Raw genomic sequence first — 21,627 nt, 5'->3', positions numbered from 1 at the left:
GACTAAGTGTTAAGTAATGCACTCTGAGTTAAGGTTAAAGAAGATTTATTCCTGAATTTGAAAATCGACAGAATAGCCTTCCCTCAGTCCGTCTCCCAGAAACACCGCAGTCAACTGACTGGCTGTGAGGGAGAACAACTGATGGAAGTAGAATAAATACTTGAACAAAAACAATACACTGTGATGAAAACATTCCATGTGCTGCAGCACGAGTAATTCAATTCCTTAAAGGGATACAACACATCTTCCTCCTTAATATACAAAATTAATTTATAACTAAAAGGGATAAATAAAACTATTATACAATTCACTCATCATCACAAACAAAATCTTTTAACCACTTGGGTTTTGTGCGAGTACATACTAAACGGTCACTAACAACAGCATTACTGTTTTTTGTGACCTCTGCTGTAGCACTAGTATTTTCCTTAGTGCCAAATCTAGTACTTGTACCAACTTCAGTATAATTTTGAGTTGTAGTAGTATTTAAAGTGATGTTAGTATCACCTGCTGTTCCAGATGTCCCAGCGCTAACATTAGTATCAACCATGCTGCTCTTCACAAAGTAAGATTCAACAGCGGGGTGTTCACATGTGTCAACACTAAAGGACTCTTCAGCAGGACGACTAACATTACTAGAACTGTCTTGAACAACACTTTCAGAATACCTTTTGTCATCACTAATAAGATCATCTTTATTAATAAAATATTGAGACGCTTTCCTTGACAATCCGGAATTCTCATTTTTCTTATACAAAAGAATGTCACTCTTGAGTACTGCAATACGTTTTAAGTTCCATACTTTTCCATCACTTAATTGTACTGCATTGCGAAAAAATTTAGTAACCTTTAAAGGTTCAGAAAATTGACTTTCTCCTGTTTTGACCTTCAAAGGTTTCTTAACTTTAACCCATGCACCAACACTGATGTTACAAAATGTAACATTTTGTTTTAGGTCATATACCTCTTTGCTTTTAAGGTGTTTATCTTTAATCCTGGTTCTTAATACATCTTTTGGTATGCAAAGTTTATGGGTGTTAAACATCCATTCAGGATTACATTTAGTACGAACAGCTCTTCCACTCATGACTTCAAAAGGTGAAACACCTAAAACCTCATGTGGAGACGTTCTGTACATCCAAATGGTTTTGGACAATTGCAATTCCCAATTACAAATATTGCCAATGGTAGATTGTATGGCATTTTTTAAGACTCTGTTGAAATGCTCAATCATGCCATTCCCACTTGGGTTGTAAAGGGAAGTTGTACAGTGTCTTATCCCCACTTTGTCAAAGTAATCTTTAGCAGTTCTTGATGTAAACTGTACACCATTGTCACTTACTAAAATAGCAGGGAGTCCTTCTTCAACAAAAACACCATCCAAAAATTGTATTACCTCTTCAGAATTAATCTTCTCGACAACCTTCAAAAACAGGCCACCTAGAAAAAAGATCTATTACAGCTAAAACATATTTATTCTGAGAGCCAATAGGTCCCATTATGTCAATTGCAATACTGTGCCAAGGAGACTTTGGAATTATTGTTTCAGCCATGGGGGGTTTTAGAGTAACAAGAGTTTCATCAGAATTGACACACCAAATACGATTCCTAACAAATCTTTCTATAAATACATCCATTCCTGGCCACCAGTACCATGTTTGAACCTTTGTTTGGACTTAACTATTCCACCATGACCCTCATGACACATTTTAACTATAGCTTCTCCAAGATTGGTTGGTTTATCATTTCTCATGATGTTACCATTTCAAACTTCCCATAAATGCTTTAAATCATCAGATAATGAACATTTAGATGGCCACCCATCCATACTAATATAATAAAGAGAGAGCCCAAACCTTAGAGGCGGGTAATCTCAGGAACCACAGCACCAATCACAACACCCAATACAGCATTGGAAAGGACAGTTGCAGCAGATGGACATAGGCTATACAGCTGGCCACCATATACATTATAAGGAGGAAAGAACGTTAGGGAAAAAGTAGTCCGTTGTGGGCGTGGGCGTTCTGCAGGAAAGCCATGGGCGTGTGCATGGGCGTGTGCATAGAGCGATGGGCGAGGCATGCTGGGACTGCCATCCCAATACGAGGTGGAGTTGCATTTACCCTTTGGGCGTGTGCATGGGTGTCTGTATAGAGCGATGGGCGCGGCCTGCTGGGACTACGAGGGGGCGTTGCATATACCATTTTTGTGGGCGTTGGCCGTTGACGCGATGTGGGGCGTGTAATTTCCGTCGGATGGAGCCGAGCCCTCCCAATACGAGTGGGCGTCGTCCCAATACAAGTGGGCGTTGTATTTACCATTGTTGTGGGCGTTGTACATTGACGCGATGTGGGGCGTCTAATTGCCGTTGGCTGGAGCGGAGCATCAGGTGGAGCGCACAAACACGTTCGCGTCGGCAGCGGACACAAAGTTCCCATATAGCATTGAGGACACGGCTTCACAGTGGACGCATTTTTCTGCGGGGGCTGAGCCGGGTGATGAGGCGATTCTGAGCCGCGGGGCTTGAGCCGGGTGATGGGGGGATTCAGAGTAAGTTTTTTTTAAAACGCGGGGCCTGAGCCGGGTGATGGGGCGATTCACAGTAAGTTTTTTAAAAAAAAGCGGGGCCTGAGCCCAGTGATGGGGCGATTCAGAGTACGTTTTTAAAAAAACGCAGGGCCTGAGCCCGGTGATGGGGCGATTCAGAGTAAGTTTTAAAAATAAATTGCCTTGCAAATTGAAAGCATTGCAGACATTCTATTTCATCCCCGGACAACGTCGGGACGGGCTGCTAGTTTGTAATAAAAGAAAACAACTTCATCAGAACAGTGTCTTCCTTACAGGACTTTTCCCAACCAACTTTGTCAATTTTAGGTAAACCTTGGTCATGTAATCATGCCACTTGAATATTTGCCCATTCGTGATCAGAACTGTCAGTAAGATTAATTGGTATACGTGATAGAAAATCAGCTACAATGTTCTCCTTCCATGGTGCATACACAATTTTATATATGTAGTCTTGTAGTCTCAAAGACATTCTTGTAATTCTAGGGTAAGCGTTGAACAAACCTTCAGTTGTCATCAACGTAACTAAAGGTTTATGATCTGTCCTAAGAATGCATGGTTTTCCCCATACAAATGCCCTAGAGTGTTCCAGTGACCAAATGCAAGCTACTGTTTCTTTTTCAATTACTGAAAATTTCTCTTCTGTGGGCGAAAGAGCTCTGGAGGCATAAACAATAATAAACTCTTTTCCATCCTTATCCACCTGAGAGAATACTCCACCTACTCATCTATTGCTGGCATCAACTGTGATACAATTCTCGAGTTCAGAATCAAATGCATACAAAGCTGGTGCATCAGATATTGCCCTCTTAATATTTTCAAATTCCACATTACACTCTTCAGACCAGATGAACTTTGTTTTGTTTTTAAGTAATTGACGAATGTTGAAAATTTTGCTAGAAAAATCTCTTACAAAATTTGAGTAAATCTCTACCAAACCAACAAAAGACTGAACTTCATCTTCGTTTGTAGGATGCGGAGCATTCAATACAAAGTCAACAAGAGCAGGCTTGGTTGACATCCCTTCACCACTAATGACATGTCCTAAATATGTTATGGATTTAACTACAAATTTGCACTTGGTGTGTTCTACAGTTAACCCCTTCTGTTCTAGGATACACATAACTTCTCTAAGAATCAGGTCATGTTCCTGTCTTTCTTTTCCATAAACTAGTATATAGTCCTGGAAACAACATACATTATCAAATTTGCTGAAAAGTCGGTGCATCAATCTTTGAAAGATTGCAGCCGCAGATGCGAGACCTAAAGGTAATCGCTTGTATTGAAAACACCCAGAGGTCGTAATGAACGCTGTAAAAGGTTTGCTTTCCTCAGAGAGACAAATCTGGTGATATGCAGCAGATAGGTCTATCTAGGACACCCCCGCGCCGCACGGCCGCCAGCTGCTGCGTGTGCCACTCCGCTTTGCCCTCTGCCTCGCTGCCTGCCTCGTGGCCGGCTGACGCCGCTGCCGTCTGTTTTGCTTGTTTTGTCTAACTATTGTGCTTGTATTTTTCCCTGCCTCGTGGCCGGCTGACGCCGCTGCCGTCTGTTTTGCTTGTTTTGTCTAACTATTGTGCTTGTATTTTTCCCTGCCTCGTGGCCGGCTGACGCCGCTGCCGTCTGTTTTGCTTGTTTTGTCCAACTATTGTGCTTGTATTTTTCCCTGCCTCGTGGCCGGCTAACGCCGCTGCCGTCTGTCCTGCTCTTGTATATCATTTTATGCCTGTTCACTTCCTGTATTAGCGTCCTGTTCTTGCACCTGTGCCTCTTGTTCTAGTCACGTTTGCCCGTTTTTCGCGCTCTCCTTCCTGTCTGCCCGCCTTCCCTCCCCGCTCCCCGCTTCCCGCCACCACCGCTGACCACGCCCCTTTTCCTCCGCTCCCGCCTCCCAGCTGCCCCGCCCACCCGCGCACTTCGCCTTAAATGGCGACCGTGCGAACGCGCAGCGGTCACGCGCAGCGGGCGCGCCGATTGTGCGCCGAAGGCGCGCCAAAGGTAAGCCCGTCTGCGCCCGTCCGCGACCGGATCGCGACCAGCGCCAGGACCCCTGGCCCCCGAAGACCCCGACCGACCCGCCTGACGTACTCCGCCGCCACCCTCATCGCCCTCAACTCCGGCCGACTCCCAGAATGCCATCAAGCCACACCACGACACACCCACGGACCTTTCAGCTGCCACACCTGCAAGTTCTCCTGCACCCGGACCTGCCTCGCACCAGCACCCGCCAAGTCGAACTCCAGCAGCACCCACCTCAAGTGCATCCTGATCAACACCCGCTCCGTCCACAGACACGCCATCGAACTCTGGAACCTCCTAGACGCCACAGCCCCTGACGTCGCCTTCCTCACAGAGACCTGGATGAACGCCTCTTCAGCCCCCGACATCGCCATCGCTATCCCGGAGGGCTACAAGATCGTCCGGAGGGACCGAAACGCCAACCAGATGGGAGGAGGCATCGCCATCATCCACAGGAACACCATCCGTCTCACGACCAGCACCGACAACACCCTGACCAGCGCCGAACACCTGCATTTCCAGATCCACACCAACCCGAACACCACCCTCAGAGGCACCCTGATCTACCGTCCCCCTGGACCACGCACGCAATTCAGCGAGGACATCGCCGACTTCGTCAGCCCGCATGCCCTCCCCTCCGCTGACTACATCCTCCTGGGGGACCTGAACTTCCACCTGGAGAACAACAACGACCACAACACCAGCACCCTGCTCGACAACCTCGCCAACCTGGGACTCAAGCAACTGGTGTCCACCCCCACCCACCTCGCCGGACACACACTCGACGCCGTCTTCACATCCAGCACAGACATCGACTTCAGCCACGCCACAGAGCTTCAATGGACGGACCACAGCTGCGTCCACTTCACCTTCAAGAGAACGACGACCCACCACCACCAGCAACAGGCCGCCCGCAGAAGCTGGAACAAGATCACAGCAGACCAGCTCGTCACCTCCCTGAGCCAACACCCTCCTGCCAGCTCAGCAAACCCCAGCCAGGCCGCCGATAACCTCACGAAGTGGATCAGCAACTGCTCGGACGAACTCGCCCCGCTGAGGACCCCGCCCAGCAGACCCGGCAGCAAGAAGGCCCCATGGTTCACCAACGAACTCAAGAGCTCCAAGAAGGACTGCCGAGCCCTCGAGAAAGCCTGGAAAAGGGACCCGACACCGGACAACAGGACCTCCTACAAACTGGCCACCCGGAAACACCACCAGCTGATCCGAGCCGCCAAGAAAACAGCATTCAAGGACCGGTTGGACAACAACGCACACAACAGCAAGGAACTCTTCAACATCGTGAAAGAGCTCTCCAACCCCAGCGCAGGAAACAACGACATCACCCCATCGCAAGACCTCTGCAACTCCCTCGCCTCATACTTCCACAACAAGATCACGGACATACACAGCAGTTTCAACAACCAACCAACGCACACCACGACCGACCAGCCACCCCCCCCCACCACCACCCTCCACGCCTGGACCCCGATCAGCACAGAAGACACCATCCGCACGATGAACTCCATCCACTCCGGATCACCAACCGACCCCTGCCCTCACCACGTCTTCAACAAGGCCGACGCTGTCATCGCACCCCACCTGCGAGACATCATCAACACATCCTTCGACACCGCCATCTTCCCCGAAAGCTGGAAACACGCCGAACTCAGCGCTCTACTCAAGAAACCAACAGCAGACCCCGCCGACCTCAAGAACTACCGCCCCATCTCGCTTCTCCCGTTTCCAGCCAAAGTCATCGAGAAGACCGTCAACAAGCAGATGGCCGCCTTCCTCGAGACGAACGGATCCCTCGACCCCTCACAGTCCGGCTTCAGAGCCAACCACAGCACCGAGACCGCCCTCATCGCCGCCACCGATGACATCCGAGCCCTGATGGACAATGGAGAAACAGCGGCCCTCATCCTCCTAGACCTCTCCGCGGCATTCGACACGGTCTGCCACCGCACCCTAATACGGCGCCTCAGCAACATCGGAATTCAGGACAAGGCGCTGGAATGGATCATCTCCTTCCTCGACGGAAGAACACAGCGAGTCCGCCTACCACCGTACAAATCAGAGGCCTCCGAAGTCATCTGCGGCGTCCCCCAAGGATCATCACTGAGCCCCACCCTCTTCAACGTCTACATGAGCCCCCTCGCGGCCATCGTACGCAAACACCACCTCAGCATCATCTCCTACGCCGACGACACCCAGCTGATCCTCTCCCTGACCAACAACCCCGCCGCCGCCAGAGCCAACCTGCACGAAGGGATGAAAGAGGTAGCCGAGTGGATGACGACCAGCCGCCTGAAACTGAACTCGGACAAGACGGAGGTCCTCATCCTGGGCTCTTCACCCTCCGCCTGGGACGACTCCTGGTGGCCTCCCGCCCTGGGCACCGCACCCAAACCGACAGACCATGCACGAAACCTGGGCTTCGTCCTGGACTCCTCCCTCTCCATGACCAGGCAAGTCAACAGCGTCTCCTCGGCGTGCTTCAACATCCTACGCATGCTACGGAAGATCTTCTGGTGGATCCCCACAGAGACCAGGAAGACCGTCACCCAGGCCCTCGTCACCAGCCGACTGGACTACGGCAACGCCCTCTACGCCGGGACCACCGCCACGCTCCAGAAGAGACTCCAGCGGATCCAAAACGCCTCGGCCAGACTCATCCTCGACATCCCACGATCCAGCCACATCTCCGGTCATCTGAGAGACCTTCACTGGCTCCCCATCAACAAGAGAATCACCTTCCGCCTCCTCACCCACGCACACAAAGCCCTACACGACCAAGGCCCGAGCTACCTCAACAGCCGAGTCAACTTCTACGCTCCCAAACGCCACCTCCGATCAGCCAACCACGCCCTCGCCGCCGTCCCCCGCATCCGAAGAGCGACTACAGGAGGAAGGTCCTTCTCCTACCTGGCCGCCAAGACCTGGAACTCCCTCCCGTTCGACCTGCGCCTGACCCAAGACCACCTCTCCTTCAGGAAGAAGCTGAAGACCTGGCTGTTCGAGCAGTAGCGGCACCCCCCCTCCCCAGCGCCTTGAGACCCTACGGGTATGTAGCGCGCTTTATAAGTGTCACTGATTGATTGATTGATCGTGGAAAACCAATTAGCATCTTTAATTAAGCTCAACGTTTCCGAAATCTTTGGTAATGGAAACTTATCAACTACGATGTTGTTGTTGTTTAGATGTCTTAAATCAATGCATTGCCTCAACTTACCGTTGCTGCGGCGTGCAACAACAATCGGAGAAATCCATTGAGATGATTCAATAGGCTCAATTATATCAGCTTTGACAAGTTTTTCCAACTCAAGATCAACTTCTTTTCTCAATCAAAAGGGATATTTCTAACTTTATGAATTTTCGGGCAAGCATCAGGTTTCAATACTATTTTGTGCGTAAAATCATTCAATTTGCCAATTTCTTTGCTGAAAACTTTCGGGAAAGTATCTAAGATTTCTTTGCAAAAATCTGTGTTATCCTCAATAAGCATGACAGGATCGTCACTACTGGGATTAAGTATGATCCCAAGATCACATAGATCTCTCCATCCCAAAACTGAGGGACCTTTTTTTGATACATACAATTTCCCAAAGGATTACCTTCCTTTAAATCTAAAAAGAAGTGACCGGAAACCAACCATATAAAAAAAAAAATGTCTCCCGAAAATCCTTCCAGATAAATATCAGAGGGAGATAGTTGATTTCCTAGTTTCTTAGCAAACTTATTATTCCAGATCTCTTCATTTACTATTTTGTATGGGGATCCAGAATCTGCATATATCTGGATGTTTTCACCACCCAAAGACAATAAGCACAAAGGTTTCTTTTTCTTATCCCTGGACTTATCAATAATGTTCATTAAAAACAGCTCTTTAGAATCCTAGTTACTGTTGTCAACAACTACGTTATCAGCAATAGTATATGAAGAAAGTTTCTTGACTAAGCGGTCATCCTCATCTGAGCAAGATTCAATATCATCAAAACACTTTACTTTAACAGATTTCTTTCTATGACTAACTTTAGCAAAATGTCCAATAATGTTACAATTTGTACATCTGTGCCTTAAGGCAGGACAAAGTTTGTTAGATGCCAGGTGTGAACTACTACCACAACGAAAGCATTTTAAATTTTCATACTTCTTAGAAGAATCATGTTTAGAAAGTTTAGTGTTAGATTTCTTGTACTTGTCAGAAGATTTATCTTTTATTTTGCTGACGGTAAATTCATTTTTTTCATCAGTTTTGGTTTCATTTTTTAATTCTTTGGAACTGCGACTAGAAAGCTCAGCTTTTCTAACTATTGCTAAAATATCTTTTAAATCTGAATCAGCATTAATCCATAGGCAATCTTGAATAGACGGATCTCTTCTGTGCATGACCACTTGATCCCTTATAAATTGATCTTCTAAATGGTCAAATTTGCAATAATAAGCAATGAGTCTAAGAGAAGAAACATACTCATCGATAGTCTCATTAGCTTCTTGCTTCCTATGAAAAAACTTGTACCGTGTGACTCCGATACAAACTTTAGGTCCGAAATAGTTATCAAAATCTTTTAGAACTGCCAAATATTCATTAATATCTCCACTGACAGTTCCTTTTTGCATGCGGTCATAAGCTTTTAATCCTGCAGGTCCAACTGAATATAAGAAAAGCGTTTTCTTTCTGCCTGCAGACATTTTATTATCATTGAAGGTTCAGCTCCTGAAGACCAAAATGGTTGAGGTGGTTGAATTGTGAAATTTTGCTGTGATGCCATGTTGAATTTTAAATGATGAAACAAAATTAACAAATACAGGTACAAATAGAATATAATCAATAAATAAGAAAAATTCTTAAGTAAAAATTAATTGTACCGTATGAAAAGTAGGGAGATAGTTGGCTGGCTGAAGACTGTTGCTCATAAAATGGACATTGTGTGTTTCTTTTCTTCAAAATGACTAAAATGGGCTGTTGAATAATTATTAAAAAAACTTGAGGTGACTTTTAAAGAGAAATGGATCGCTAAATATAGGTAAAATAATGATGAAAGTGTCAATAATTCCTCAATATGCTCTCTGGTGACTTTTATTTTGAAATCCAAGATATTGGCACGTACTGACCCCGTGCGTGACCTTGCGCGCAAGCGTGATTGCAGGGAAAAGCGTCAATCACACGCGCATAAAAGAATTCAAAGAATCCGAAGGTTCTAAAGCAGGCCTTGGCTCAAGCGCACAGTTTGAAAGATGCAAGGCATGAAAGTAAGTAAAGTTGTAATTATTTTAAGAGGAAATCGTAAAGTCTTACCTCCAACGATGATTTGGAAGCGAATGAAGTATGATGGCAGTTCAATAGACTTTACGGCAGAATAAGTACACGAAAATCCAGAAAAAACTTAAAATGGTGAAAACGACGAGAACGTGGGTTCTTCAAGTAATGTCGATGTTCCCTTGTCGCCAATTTTGTTAAGTAATGCTCTCCGAGTTATGGTTTAAGAAGATTTTTTCCTGAATTTGAACATCGACAGAACAGCCTTCCCTCAGTCCTTCTCCGACGTCACTTGCCACCTATGTACCCGGCTTCCCTAGTGTAGGTATCCTAGCTCCTGGGGTATCCACAGTGTAGTGTAGTTCCTATATCCCTAATAGGCTCTGTGCATTGTAATAATATACACTATGGTTTTGACATAGGACTGAGGTCAGTATGTCTCTATCGAGTACATTAAACTTAATTACTTGTGTGTGCCAGCTAACTCAGAGGCCACTACAAACTTTCTCGAATTAACAAGAAGGGATTAGTTTCTGACAACCGCATAACCGCAACTTTGTTTCCCTTAGAGTCGGAACAATATCTTCAGAGTCGTGGAAACAATAGATAATCGTTTCACTCAGTCAATCGTGCATGCTTCGTTTTTCTACAGAGTTGCGGAGAAATAGAGAGACGGTCGTTTCAATAAAAAGGGTTTATTGAACAGTCTTCTTTCTCATACAAGAGATATGAACTGCTACAATAGTAGGACAGAATGTGAAGTATAATGCGTACAGCGTGAACAGTAATATAAAATAATACTGTACTAGCATGGTCTGTTGCTAAGACGTTTATAAAAATACATACATAAAGACCATAGGCTAAAATACTCAACTGGTGCTTCTAAAATAATACTACCTCAGTGTACCTAACCTAAGTCTAGTACATGGGAAGACGTAGGTCCTGCTTTAGCTATAGTTTAGTTTAGTTTAGTTTTACCAAGAATTGCCAAAGGTTTCTGTAGGTACTAATCAGTTCCATACCCTAGAATGAGAGAGGTTGGTATCCCTTTCCTGGGACTCGATTCTCTAACACCCCACAAAGGGAGTCAGAAACACTGGAGCGGATTCTCGGCAGGGAGGATGACAGCATCTGGTCAGTGCGTCAGTTGGGGAGATGACTTCCTTCGGGACTTGTTGTGGCGAACCGGGTCGTGCAAGTAGGTAGCCGAACTGCACCGTGCCTTGCCATAGCAAGTGAATGTATATTTATACCTTGGAGGTGTTTAGGAATGCCAGTATTGACGTAAAAGTCGGGCATATGAACGTCATGAATGAACCCCTAAGGAATAGATGTTCATGCATAATAAATGAGTTCTTGGAGAAATCAATATCTAAGCAAGGGTAGTCCTAAAGGCTTAAGAGTATGGTTTTCCAGGAACTCGTTGTGACGTAGAGGAACAGATGTAAGTAGCCATGCCTGTATTTGGGTAGCATGGACTATGCCTAAATAAGGACTGGATTTCTATGTATTAAGTAAGGCCAATGTGAAATATACCTATATAAGGGCATGAATCTGGAAATTCATACGGAATCTAAATCAATACACAACACCCACTCCACTTTCGTATGTACGACGTTACTAAATTCTAAACATGTTAAAATATCTAAAATATATCTGTACATGAAGTGCTAAAAACATGCCCAAAATACATTAAAGAAATGCAATAGAACTGGTTGTAAGCATAACAATGCATTGGTGCTGTACACATTAAATCAATGTTTCATTCTAAGTGTATATTTACATTTGAATGGTAAATGAATGAATCATGAAAATATATATTTATGAAATGGCTCTTAAATACAGAAGAAAAAGGGCCGAAACCATTTCATGTCAGATTACATAAAACTGTTTGTTTGTGGAAAAGGTCATATATTATCTCTGGAAGTATTCAAAGAATTCTTGTTCTCTATTAATAGTTCTATTATAAGCGGATTACTTGTGCCAAAAAGTAAAAAATACAAATTTGGAAAAAAATTATTCATAGGAAAAAGATCCAAAGTTAGTTCCTTGTTTTAAAAAATGAAGGTCAAATTCAAAGTCTCTCAGAACACTGTGTGCCATAATCAAAAGTCAGTGTTAGGGCTTGGAGAAAACATGATCTCTTCTATGTCTGTAGACAAAAAGTCGTCTATCATTGTAGGTGAAAGTTGGATTACCTTGTTTAGAAGATTAACTGCACATAGATGTGAAGCATCGCCTTCAGCATTGGTCGCATCAGCAATGTTCAAATCGCTTGTTACCTGCGCGCCTGTTGTTTCCACTCATACCTCAGCATCAACATTTTGCGTCTGTAAGATCTCACTGAATGCCATCATCAGAATTGGTAGCCACTGGGGACAACACAGAGCATTGACCGTTACGGAGTCCAGCAAAGTATCAACATCCGTTGGCATGACTGATGGGAGTGTTTGACAGATGTCTAGCACGCATTCTTCACCGCATTGCAGGCCGGGTAGAACAGGTAAGATGCAATCTTTCCAGATTGGTCTGAATGACAGAAACCATGTGGTATTTAATTCTCATAGACGAGGTAAACCCAGAATTTGGACAATGCGCTCATGATACTTCTTCACCAGTAGAGTTGTCTCCATGTAGAACTGGGTGCCGCTGGTGATTTGGCTTGCCATGTCGTAGCAGTAGGAGCAAAAATAGTATCCCTGCAACTAGTCCCAAAAGGAGGGTCAGTCTGCCAAACACAGAGTGCACAAAGTTTGGAATGGTTCCAAGGACTGCCTTAAAAGGTGCTTACAGTCCAGAAAACACGGTCTTAAATACATGTACAATACCGCTCGTATCAGACATGTTTAAGATACGACTTAACATTTCTGAGCAATGTATAGGGCACTTTGTATTCAAAAGGGCATGTATCTCGGCAGAAGTCCTTGCGACTTGTAGATCATAGGTTTCTTTGGCCGAGGTCAGTGGCAAAGGTTTTTGCAAAAGAATGGCTTTCATTCTGCTTAGAGTATCAATTTATATAGAAGAGATGTTCAGTGAAGGCCATAGAGGCGACTCCCTGGCTGTCTTGGTTTGTAAAGTAAAGTAAAGTCCACATTTGTAAAGCGCACAATCACCCGTAAGGGTCTCTAGGCGCTGGGGGCCGTCGGGAAGATTAAGCGAGCTATTGCCCAGAGTCACATGGTGCTGGGCTAACCTGCCGCCGGAGCCGGGGATCGAACCGTGGTCCCCAGATTCCAGCGTCAGTCGCCCTGGCCGCGGCGCCACACCTCTTGTTTGTGGAAACAATACCTGCATACAGCAAGTAACCCTGGATGACACAGTTACAAGATATGGAATACCTGGCAACATGCCAAAGCAGCTGTGATCGTTCAACATGAGGTAACTTCCATTTGAAAGTTGTCCAAAAATTGGATTAATCACTGCAGCTAGTGAACCTTGCAGGTGACAGGATAAGTAGTTAGAGGAACCATCGCAGGCCCATGTAAATTAATACCCTGGCAAAGGAGAGAACCGCTTAGTGCGTTTTCACAGTTTGAACAGCTAAGAAACACTTCACGCCCCCCACTCCAACATCTGTGTGTATGGTAAATCCCAGGATGTCTTGACATATTCTTTACCCAACCTTTCATATTTGCCTGCTGGTATGTGTTTTAGGCAATACTGAAAATGGAAAATTGTAACCGGCAGAGTAATTGTTCCATGTATTATCCATTCAGTCGCTGGTGTTTCTGCCACTGTAAATGGTAATCTTTACAGTTTTTCAATGCTCAGCACTGTATAGTCTGCTCCCCTTTGTGCCAGTTTAATCAGTGTTTATCAGTGAGATTGAATTCTGAAAACAGTGACGTAGTATTGATTAAACGCCAAGGCACATAGTCTGAACGCAAATTTTGGAGCGTCCAACCTAATAGCATGATAAAAAGTAGTTGAGACTGACCATGTTGCAACATGACCAAGTCTTGTTCCATGATGTCTATGGCAGAAGACACAATGCTGTCCAATGAATATATCCTGGACGACAGAGTCGTTAACCCATTGTCAACTACAGATAGAGATTTCTCTAAATTAATACGATCAATTTCTCGTATTCCTTCTGCACTCTCTGCTTGCATAATCTTCAATATTTCGTTATATGCAGCATATATACCGACATATATGAAATGTTTTTGATGTGGTTTCCTTTGCCCTAGCAATAATTCCCTAAGGTCTGCACCATCTTTAAGTAAAGATAAGTGTTGTTTTACATCCTGTAGTGTAACTTTCTGTAGCTAATCAAGGCATAGCTTCCCTACACTGTATATTGTTATTACCCCAGGATGCTGTCTTTGAACATATCTTGGTTCTGGCCTATTGATTTTGAAACCTTGAGTTTTATTCAGGAATGGATCTTGCCCGTTATTTTTGTTTAGGGGCCAGAGCAACCATTTGTTCCAATCTGGATCTGATCTGTTGTGATGCAAAATATTATGTACGTCGACCTCCACGTGTAGAGTTATTACTCGCAGGTATTGGATTGGTCGGTGTGTTCATGTCCTTGATCTTGGCTAACTCAAGGCAAGACGTTTGTTTGACAGTGTCATTCAAAAACATAATTTGCTCAGGGATGATACAGGCTCTAAAAAAAGCTTCTACCCCTGCACTTGCCAATCTTTTGAACCCCAGACAGTTTTTTGTCTCAATGTTGTCTTTCCAAAAGTCGAAACCCTGTCTAGACAGTTGGGTATAAAAGGCTGCAGAATAAATCTGTTTTGTATTGGTTAATATACTTTTCATTCCTGTTCTGTTCACATTTCTAAAGTAAAATGTTTCTGCATTGGATACATTGAACCCTGAAAAATATGGAAACCTATTCTCAAACGTTTTTGAGCTACCCTTTGGAGGCGTAGGACAATGTTCCCATTGGTTATACATATATACATTTCTAGGCATTGCTGATTTGTGCAAGAAATGATGACCATAATGGTTATAACAATACATTTGTTCATAGTCTGATGAACCCTCTAAATATTCATGATTTGTGAATACTTCAGACATCTCTAGATTAGACATCATATTATTAACAGTCTTGAAGTCCCAATCATCAGAAAAGGTACTAGAGGTAAAGTCACTTAAGGAAATCTTAAATAAGTGTGGAATCTTCAACAGTTCAGACGGGCCAAAAATGTAATTTCTGTTTTGTCCCAAGCTATACCATCAGCTGTAGGAACGGCTGTGATGTTTACTGCTGACAAGTCTCTTTGTTCATGATGGGATGATTTGTGTGGCTTGAGGAGTAAGTTGACTTTCTTACTTGCTGTTTCCATTTTACAAATCTTACCAGAGCTAACCAAAGTCCACAATCCATACTTCATTCCATGGTGAAACCAGATAAGATTTTTCCAGGTGATGAAAAAAGTCAGTTGCTTGTTCTTTGAAAGTCCTTTTTGCTGGCGTCGTTTCAGGTTCGCTGGGATCCTCAGAAAACGTATCAAAGTTAATGAAATAGCCAGAGGCAGTTTTGTCATTGATTGGAATTGCTTCAAGATATGTGTAAATCTTTGGAACCATTTGATCACTTGTTACTTCGTTGTAGATGGGTGCTTCAGGACGAACTGTTATTTGGGTCTCAAGAGGTACAAGTTCTATAGCTTTATTGCATAGTCCTTCTTTTCTCACTGCAGATTCTTCAATCGTGATGAGTCTTTCAGTTTGAACCTCTTGGATTGTAGCTAGAGGAGTGCATCTGCTAAATTGTCGGAGTCCACTTGGCCTACTGCTCAGTATTGGCCACATAGTGTGGTTTGATCAGGTCGATTGACACGAACATGTTCTCCTTTTTTCCAGCAAGGGGCTGCAGTATCACTGTTCTTTTTCCGTGGAGTGCTAGGACAGGTACTGGTTGTCTGTAAGAAGGCCCAAATTCCTTCTTATCCGCTATCTTTTCTCTGACTAGATCACCAAGCTTTGGGATCCATACAGGCCTTGCTAGGACGGTTGGTTTTTCCCCAGTGGTGGTTGGCTTCAGGAATACATTGCTTTGTTTTGTTCTTAGTTCATGTAAAACAGCCAAACGATCTTTGATATCAAATTTCTTAGTTTCCACCACTGATGTGTGACAATCAAGGTCCGAGACCAACATTCTTATCCCAAACAGGACCTCATATGGAGTGATACCCCCTAGAGAACTTCTTGGCAAGTTGTTAAGACTACGTTGGACCCATATTAGATGTTTGACCCACCGTCACCCGAATCTAATTCCCTAGCTGTTATAGACTGCTTCATGTCCCAGTTTTTTCTTCCCACAACCGAATTTCCCTCAGAATGGAATGGAGAAGAGTACCGCAATGCAACGTTCAAAGTGGCCAAGGCCTCTTTGTAAGCTTGAGAGCTAAACGCAGGACCCTGGTCAGAATGTAGAGTGCCTATTGCGTATTTGCCGATAAAGACTTGCAAATCTTTTATAACAGTTCGAGCGTCAGCTGAGCGCTGAGGCCACATCCAAAGGAACCTTGCACAAGAATTCACTGCAACCATAATATATTTATAGTTACCATCCCTTTGAAAGGGACCGCAGAGGTCCAGGTAAATGCACGCTAATGGTTTATCCGAAATTTAAAGGGGCGTCTGCGCAGGACGTTTCACAGTTGAGACTTTCATCTTCTGGCATATTTCACAATCCAAAGCTTAGTTTCAGGTTTGTTTCCTAATGCCTGGCCACCAGTTCCTCTGTTTTAAAAATGATACTGTGTTGGAAACACCTGCATGAGCAGAGGCGATCCCTTCATGTGCTGCTACGATTAGTCCTAATCTATGTTCCATGTTTGGAATTACCCTATCCCCCACTCCAGGGATTCGAGCAAACCGAACATTGTTTGTATCAGTTATATATGAGTATTTGAGTGGAAACCCTTTAGGTACTGCTGCACCACTGCCTTTGCTTGGAGCATTGACAGCCAGCATTATTTCACTGTCTATTTTCGTTTTTGAATGAGTGATTGCAGGTACGGAAGCCAATTGCACAGCCCTCTTCGCGGCTTCATCAGTCAATGAATTCCCTTCAACGTGAATGCCATCACGTTGATGACTCAGCGTGTGTATCACGTGAGTGTTTTGTAGTCCGTTTTGCAACTCAACTACTTGTTCCCAAAGTGTTATATGCTTGATTGTGCCACCGTATGCATCTTTGAAAGCATTTTGGAGCCAATTCTGTAAATCTTCATGATATGATTGTACACAGTAGAAAGAATCGCACACTATGAGTGTGGGGCGTATTTTCCAGTGCCATTATGAATGCTTGTAGTTCAGCTCACTGAGCTGGTAAATCTCCTAGAGATTGCGTTTTTGTGACCATAGGTCTGAATTTGTATCACTATAAGCCTGTTATGTCTGAATTTGTATCACTATAAGCCTGTTTACCCCCGTAGCAGGTTGTTCCTATCCGTCAGTATAAATTATACATTCATACTCTTCCAGAGGCAGAATTTCAGTAGGCAGAGGACTTTCTTGTTCGTATTGCAGGATTGTTTGTGTTTTTAAATAAGGATCAAAAATGTATTCAACATCAGTTACAGTAAGAGAATTAACCCATTGTATCCATCTCGGATGTAAAGTTTAAGCATTTGGAATGCTCGCTTTTGCCACTGCTTCTAAGGCAGTGAAGTACTGGGTTTTTCCGAACCGGTACTGAACCGGTAACCCAGCGGTACCAGGGACACACCCTATGACTTCGGGTCCTTCCTGTTTCAGACTACAGAAACACAGAGTCTTCTAGGTGAAGTCAAAGATCGAATTTATTGGCTGCAACCAAGTAACAGGTATCCTAGAAGTACAACACGGTGTATATTCTCAGGAGACTGCTCACCCTTACAAAGCCAGCCTTCTCTTTTTATACAAAATATTATGCTTCAGGCAAACATTCTTTAGTTTACAGTTGAAAAGAAAAGCAGAGTCATGATGACAAGCCCATATTTCAGTTTGTCCAGCCCGCAATCAATTATCCGGCAAGGCCCAGTATTTTCATCAGATATCGACGGACCCCCAATAAAAACGGGCACCTCCTCCTCGTGAAGCAAGTCATAAAGTAGGAAACAGGGACAGGTGTGTGCAAGATTAGGCGTGGTTTGTGTGCGATGAAAGGTTTATGGCATGTTGTGCCTTGATACTATCTCGTTCGGCCACTGGGAGAGAAACTGACCGAACAGGTTTGGCCTTGGGCAGTGGAGTCAGCTTGCCCAGGTCGTAGAGAAGTCAGGAAAGGTGTTCGTGTCCTTCAGGATCGTGTTTGGCCTTAATCATTGGCCTATGCGAGGGCAACTCACAAAATGGCTGCCGTACACAAAATGGAACCCGAGGGTTCAGGACGAAAACTACGATTTCAAGGTGAAATCGTCACTCGAATATGACGAAAATGCTTGTGCATAGTGTACTAGCCATTCTCGGTCTTCTGATATCAAAATCGTCATGATACGATGATGTTTATAACATGGGTCCAGAATTTCAAGTACTACAGCAGGTACAGGAGTAACGATCATAATGCGTTTCCCCTGTGCTAGGGCTCTTTCTTTTGCTACGGCGGTTTGAACTGCTATCAGAATTTTTTCTGTCAAAGTGAATTTCATTTCTGCTTGTGTGTACAAATGTGATTTGTATGCAATTGGTACCTTTTCTGATGGATACATCTGCCAGTGGATTCCTCACCTTGTGAATATCACCTTGCGTCAGCAACATTCGGAAAATTATTTTGTGGCACGCCGGCGTGGACGACGTCATAGGAGCACGGCTTCGCGCGCGACTCCGACTGACGTCACTGACTCCTTATTAGGCCTACGTCGGTGTGATGAAATCAGTTCCCTTTTTTCCGTGTCGTCGATGCTAACGGTTTCGAGGGATCTTCTGTTGAGTTGATAGTTTTTTTGTTACTATTGAGAGTTTTTCTGTATCTCTTCGTGTTGCTGTCTTCTGTCGTGATGTCGTCGAAGAAGACTGGGATTAAACCGTGTGATTCATGCGGAAAGATGATGTCCATTACGGATCCGCATGGTGACTGTCTATGGTGTCTGGGTTCAGATCACAACGTCCAAGGTTGTCGATCCTGTTTGAAGATGAACCCAAAGGCTCTTCGGGAACGTGAAGCAAAACTTCTTGTTGCCAAATTGAAGGGTTAGGATGCCAGGAAGAGTTTGAGGTCGAGATCGAGACGCCCAAAGTCATAGTCGAGGTCGAGGTCCCGGTCGAGGTCGGCTTCGAAGTCGACTTCGGGACTTGCTTCAAGATCATCAAAGAAGAAGCATAAGAGAAGGAAGCATAGTTCAAGGCACCATTCCGGTAAGGAGTCGGATTCTAAAACGTAGTCGTCTTCTAGAAGACATCGTAAGGGCATGGTATCTCCCTCTCCAGTTCAGAATCCGGAAGGTGAGGCCTCGCCTTTGGAGTCACGGGAGCATTCACCGGCTCCGGTGTCGAATCCATCTCCGGATCCATCTCAATCTTTGGGACATGAAGAGGAAGAAGAAGTTCCTGTTCCTCAGGACTCGATGACTCTGGTTCACCAACCCGAGGAACAAGTGGAACAAGAGGAGTCGACTCCGGTGCAGCCCCCTCAGGAGCAGCCGGTGGGTTCGTATCCTCCTTTTCTGGGTCCAGGACAGGACCATTCGCATTTTTTAAACGCCATGTATGGTGTTTATGCGAGAGCCATGTACCCCTCTGGAGCACCGGTTGGTCCCGTGGGTCAGTTGGCATACAATTTGGGGGTTCCCCAAACCTATGCTCCGGCGCCATTCTTGCCGTTTATGCCAGCTCCGGCTCCACCTTGGCATCTCTCGGCGCCGCCGAAGTAATTGACGCCGATTATGGCTTCACCGGCTCCAGGACGACCTCGAGTTGCAACTCGAAGTTCGACGCCGGCTCCAGCTCCATGTTCGACGCCGGCTCTGGCTCCACATTCAACGCCGGCTCCGGTTCCTTCGGAGTCGATTCCGGATCAGACGACGTTGATTCGAATGGAGTGGTCGAGGCGTAAGGCGCAGCGCCTTTTGGAAGAGAAGAGTTATGGGGAAGTTGAAATTGAAGAAGGACAGTTTCAAGATCAGGATGATTATTTTGATGAACTTCAAGATGCAAGTGGTCTTGAACTGTCTCCTGAATGGGAGTTAGCCACTGTGTCTGATGCTCCCTCTAAAGATGTGGCTCCCTACCATGTGGAAATTAAAACGGCTGCAGATTTGTTGTATTTGACTTTGCCATCTGTCGAGTACAAGTCGAACATTCTAACTGAAGTCCTCTATTCTCCTTCGTCTGTAGTTGAGCCTATTCTTCCTTTTACTGAGGCTCTAACTGATCCCATCTTGGAAGTATGGAATTGACCACTTACGTCTCCTGCAGTTTCTAAGGTCGTTGCAAGGCGTTATAAAGTGGCTCCTGGTTACCCTGAATTTTTGTCTACTCATCCCTTACCAGAGAGTTTGGTAGTACAAGCTGCCTGCTCTAAAAGATCTTCAGGTGCTTTTCCCCAGGTACCTGGTGATAAGGATTCTAAAAAGCAGGACCAAAATGCAAAAAAAGTGTTTTCTTCAGGCAGTATGGCCCTAAAATCTACAAATGCCACTTGTTTGCTGGGTCGATATATCCATGCTTTGATGGATACAGTTAAACAGCTGTCTCCTAAGCTTCCTGAGGAGGACAAGAAAAATTTTAATGAACTGGTGTCTGACACGCAGGCTGCTGCTCGGCAGGTCATACAGAGTGGTATGGACACAGCGGATTCGGTGGCTAGAGTCATGGGGTCTTCGATTGCTACTAGAAGAGCTGCCTGGCTGAAGACTTCTGAGTTCTCTGCGGATGTTCAGGCTGCTTAAATGGATTTTCCCTTTGATGGCTCAGGATTTTTCGGTAAAAAAGCTGATGCTGCATTGGAAAGGTTTAAAGACAGCAGAGCAACGGCCAGGTCTTTGGGTTAGCAGACTAGAGGCTCTGTGGGCAAAAGATACAAGGGATTTGGAAGATCTACTTTTCGTCCCTATAAGCAGACACAGCAGCAGCAGCAGCAGCAGCAGCAAAATCCTTTGTACAAGTCATACAGGGGTAGACAAAGAGGTCGTCCTTGTGGACGTCAGGCCTCTTCCTCCTCCACTTCCTCCTCTTCTACCCACCCCCCACCTAAAACAGCAAAGCAGCCCTAGATCCGCCATTCTGATAGATACATCTGCCTTGTGGATTCCTCACCTTGTGAATATTCCCCTTGTGTCAGCAACGTTCGGAATTTTTCTTTGTAGCACGCCGGCGTGGACGACGTCATAGGAACGCAGCATCGCGCGTGACTCCGTCTGACATCACCGACCCCTTATTAGGTCTACGTCGGCGTGATGACATCAGTTCCCTTTTTTCTGCGTCGTCGACGTTAACGGTTTCAGGGATCTTCTGTAGTTACAGATAGAGACTTTGTTACTTTTTGTCTGTTACTGTTTCTGTTATTCGTCGAGGATGTCGTCGAAGAAAACGGGATTCAAACAGTGTGGCTCGTGTGCCAGGATGATGTCAATTACTGATCCACACGAGGATTGTTTATGGTTTTTGGGATCAGATCACGACATCAAGGGCTGTCGATCCTGTTCAAAAATGAATCCGAAGGCTCTACGTGAACGAGAAGCAAAACTTTTTTTGGCTAAAATTAAAAGTAAAGAAGCCGATAGATCTTCGAGATCAAGATCAAGACACTCCAGATCGAGACCGAAGTCAAGATCGAAGTCACGATCGAGGTCACGATCGAAGTCATCGAGGTCGCGATCGAGGGCCAGATCGGA

At 44.9% G+C, this 21,627-nt stretch overlaps 1 protein-coding gene across 1 annotated transcript in view; it reads left to right on the top strand.

Annotated features, from left to right (window-relative positions):
• LOC144828412 (uncharacterized) overlaps nt 1-21,627 on the top strand; it is a 2,343,931-nt gene that overhangs the window by 1,187,313 nt on the left and 1,134,991 nt on the right. The gene's annotated exons all lie outside the window — the stretch shown is intronic.

This window comes from Lissotriton helveticus, chromosome 4_1 (assembly GCF_964261635.1).
Source record: "Lissotriton helveticus chromosome 4_1, aLisHel1.1, whole genome shotgun sequence".
NCBI classification, from domain to species: Eukaryota; Metazoa; Chordata; class Amphibia; order Caudata; family Salamandridae; genus Lissotriton; species Lissotriton helveticus.
The sequence above is the reverse complement of the archived record's forward strand: the minus strand, read 5'-3'. Positions and strand labels throughout refer to the sequence as shown.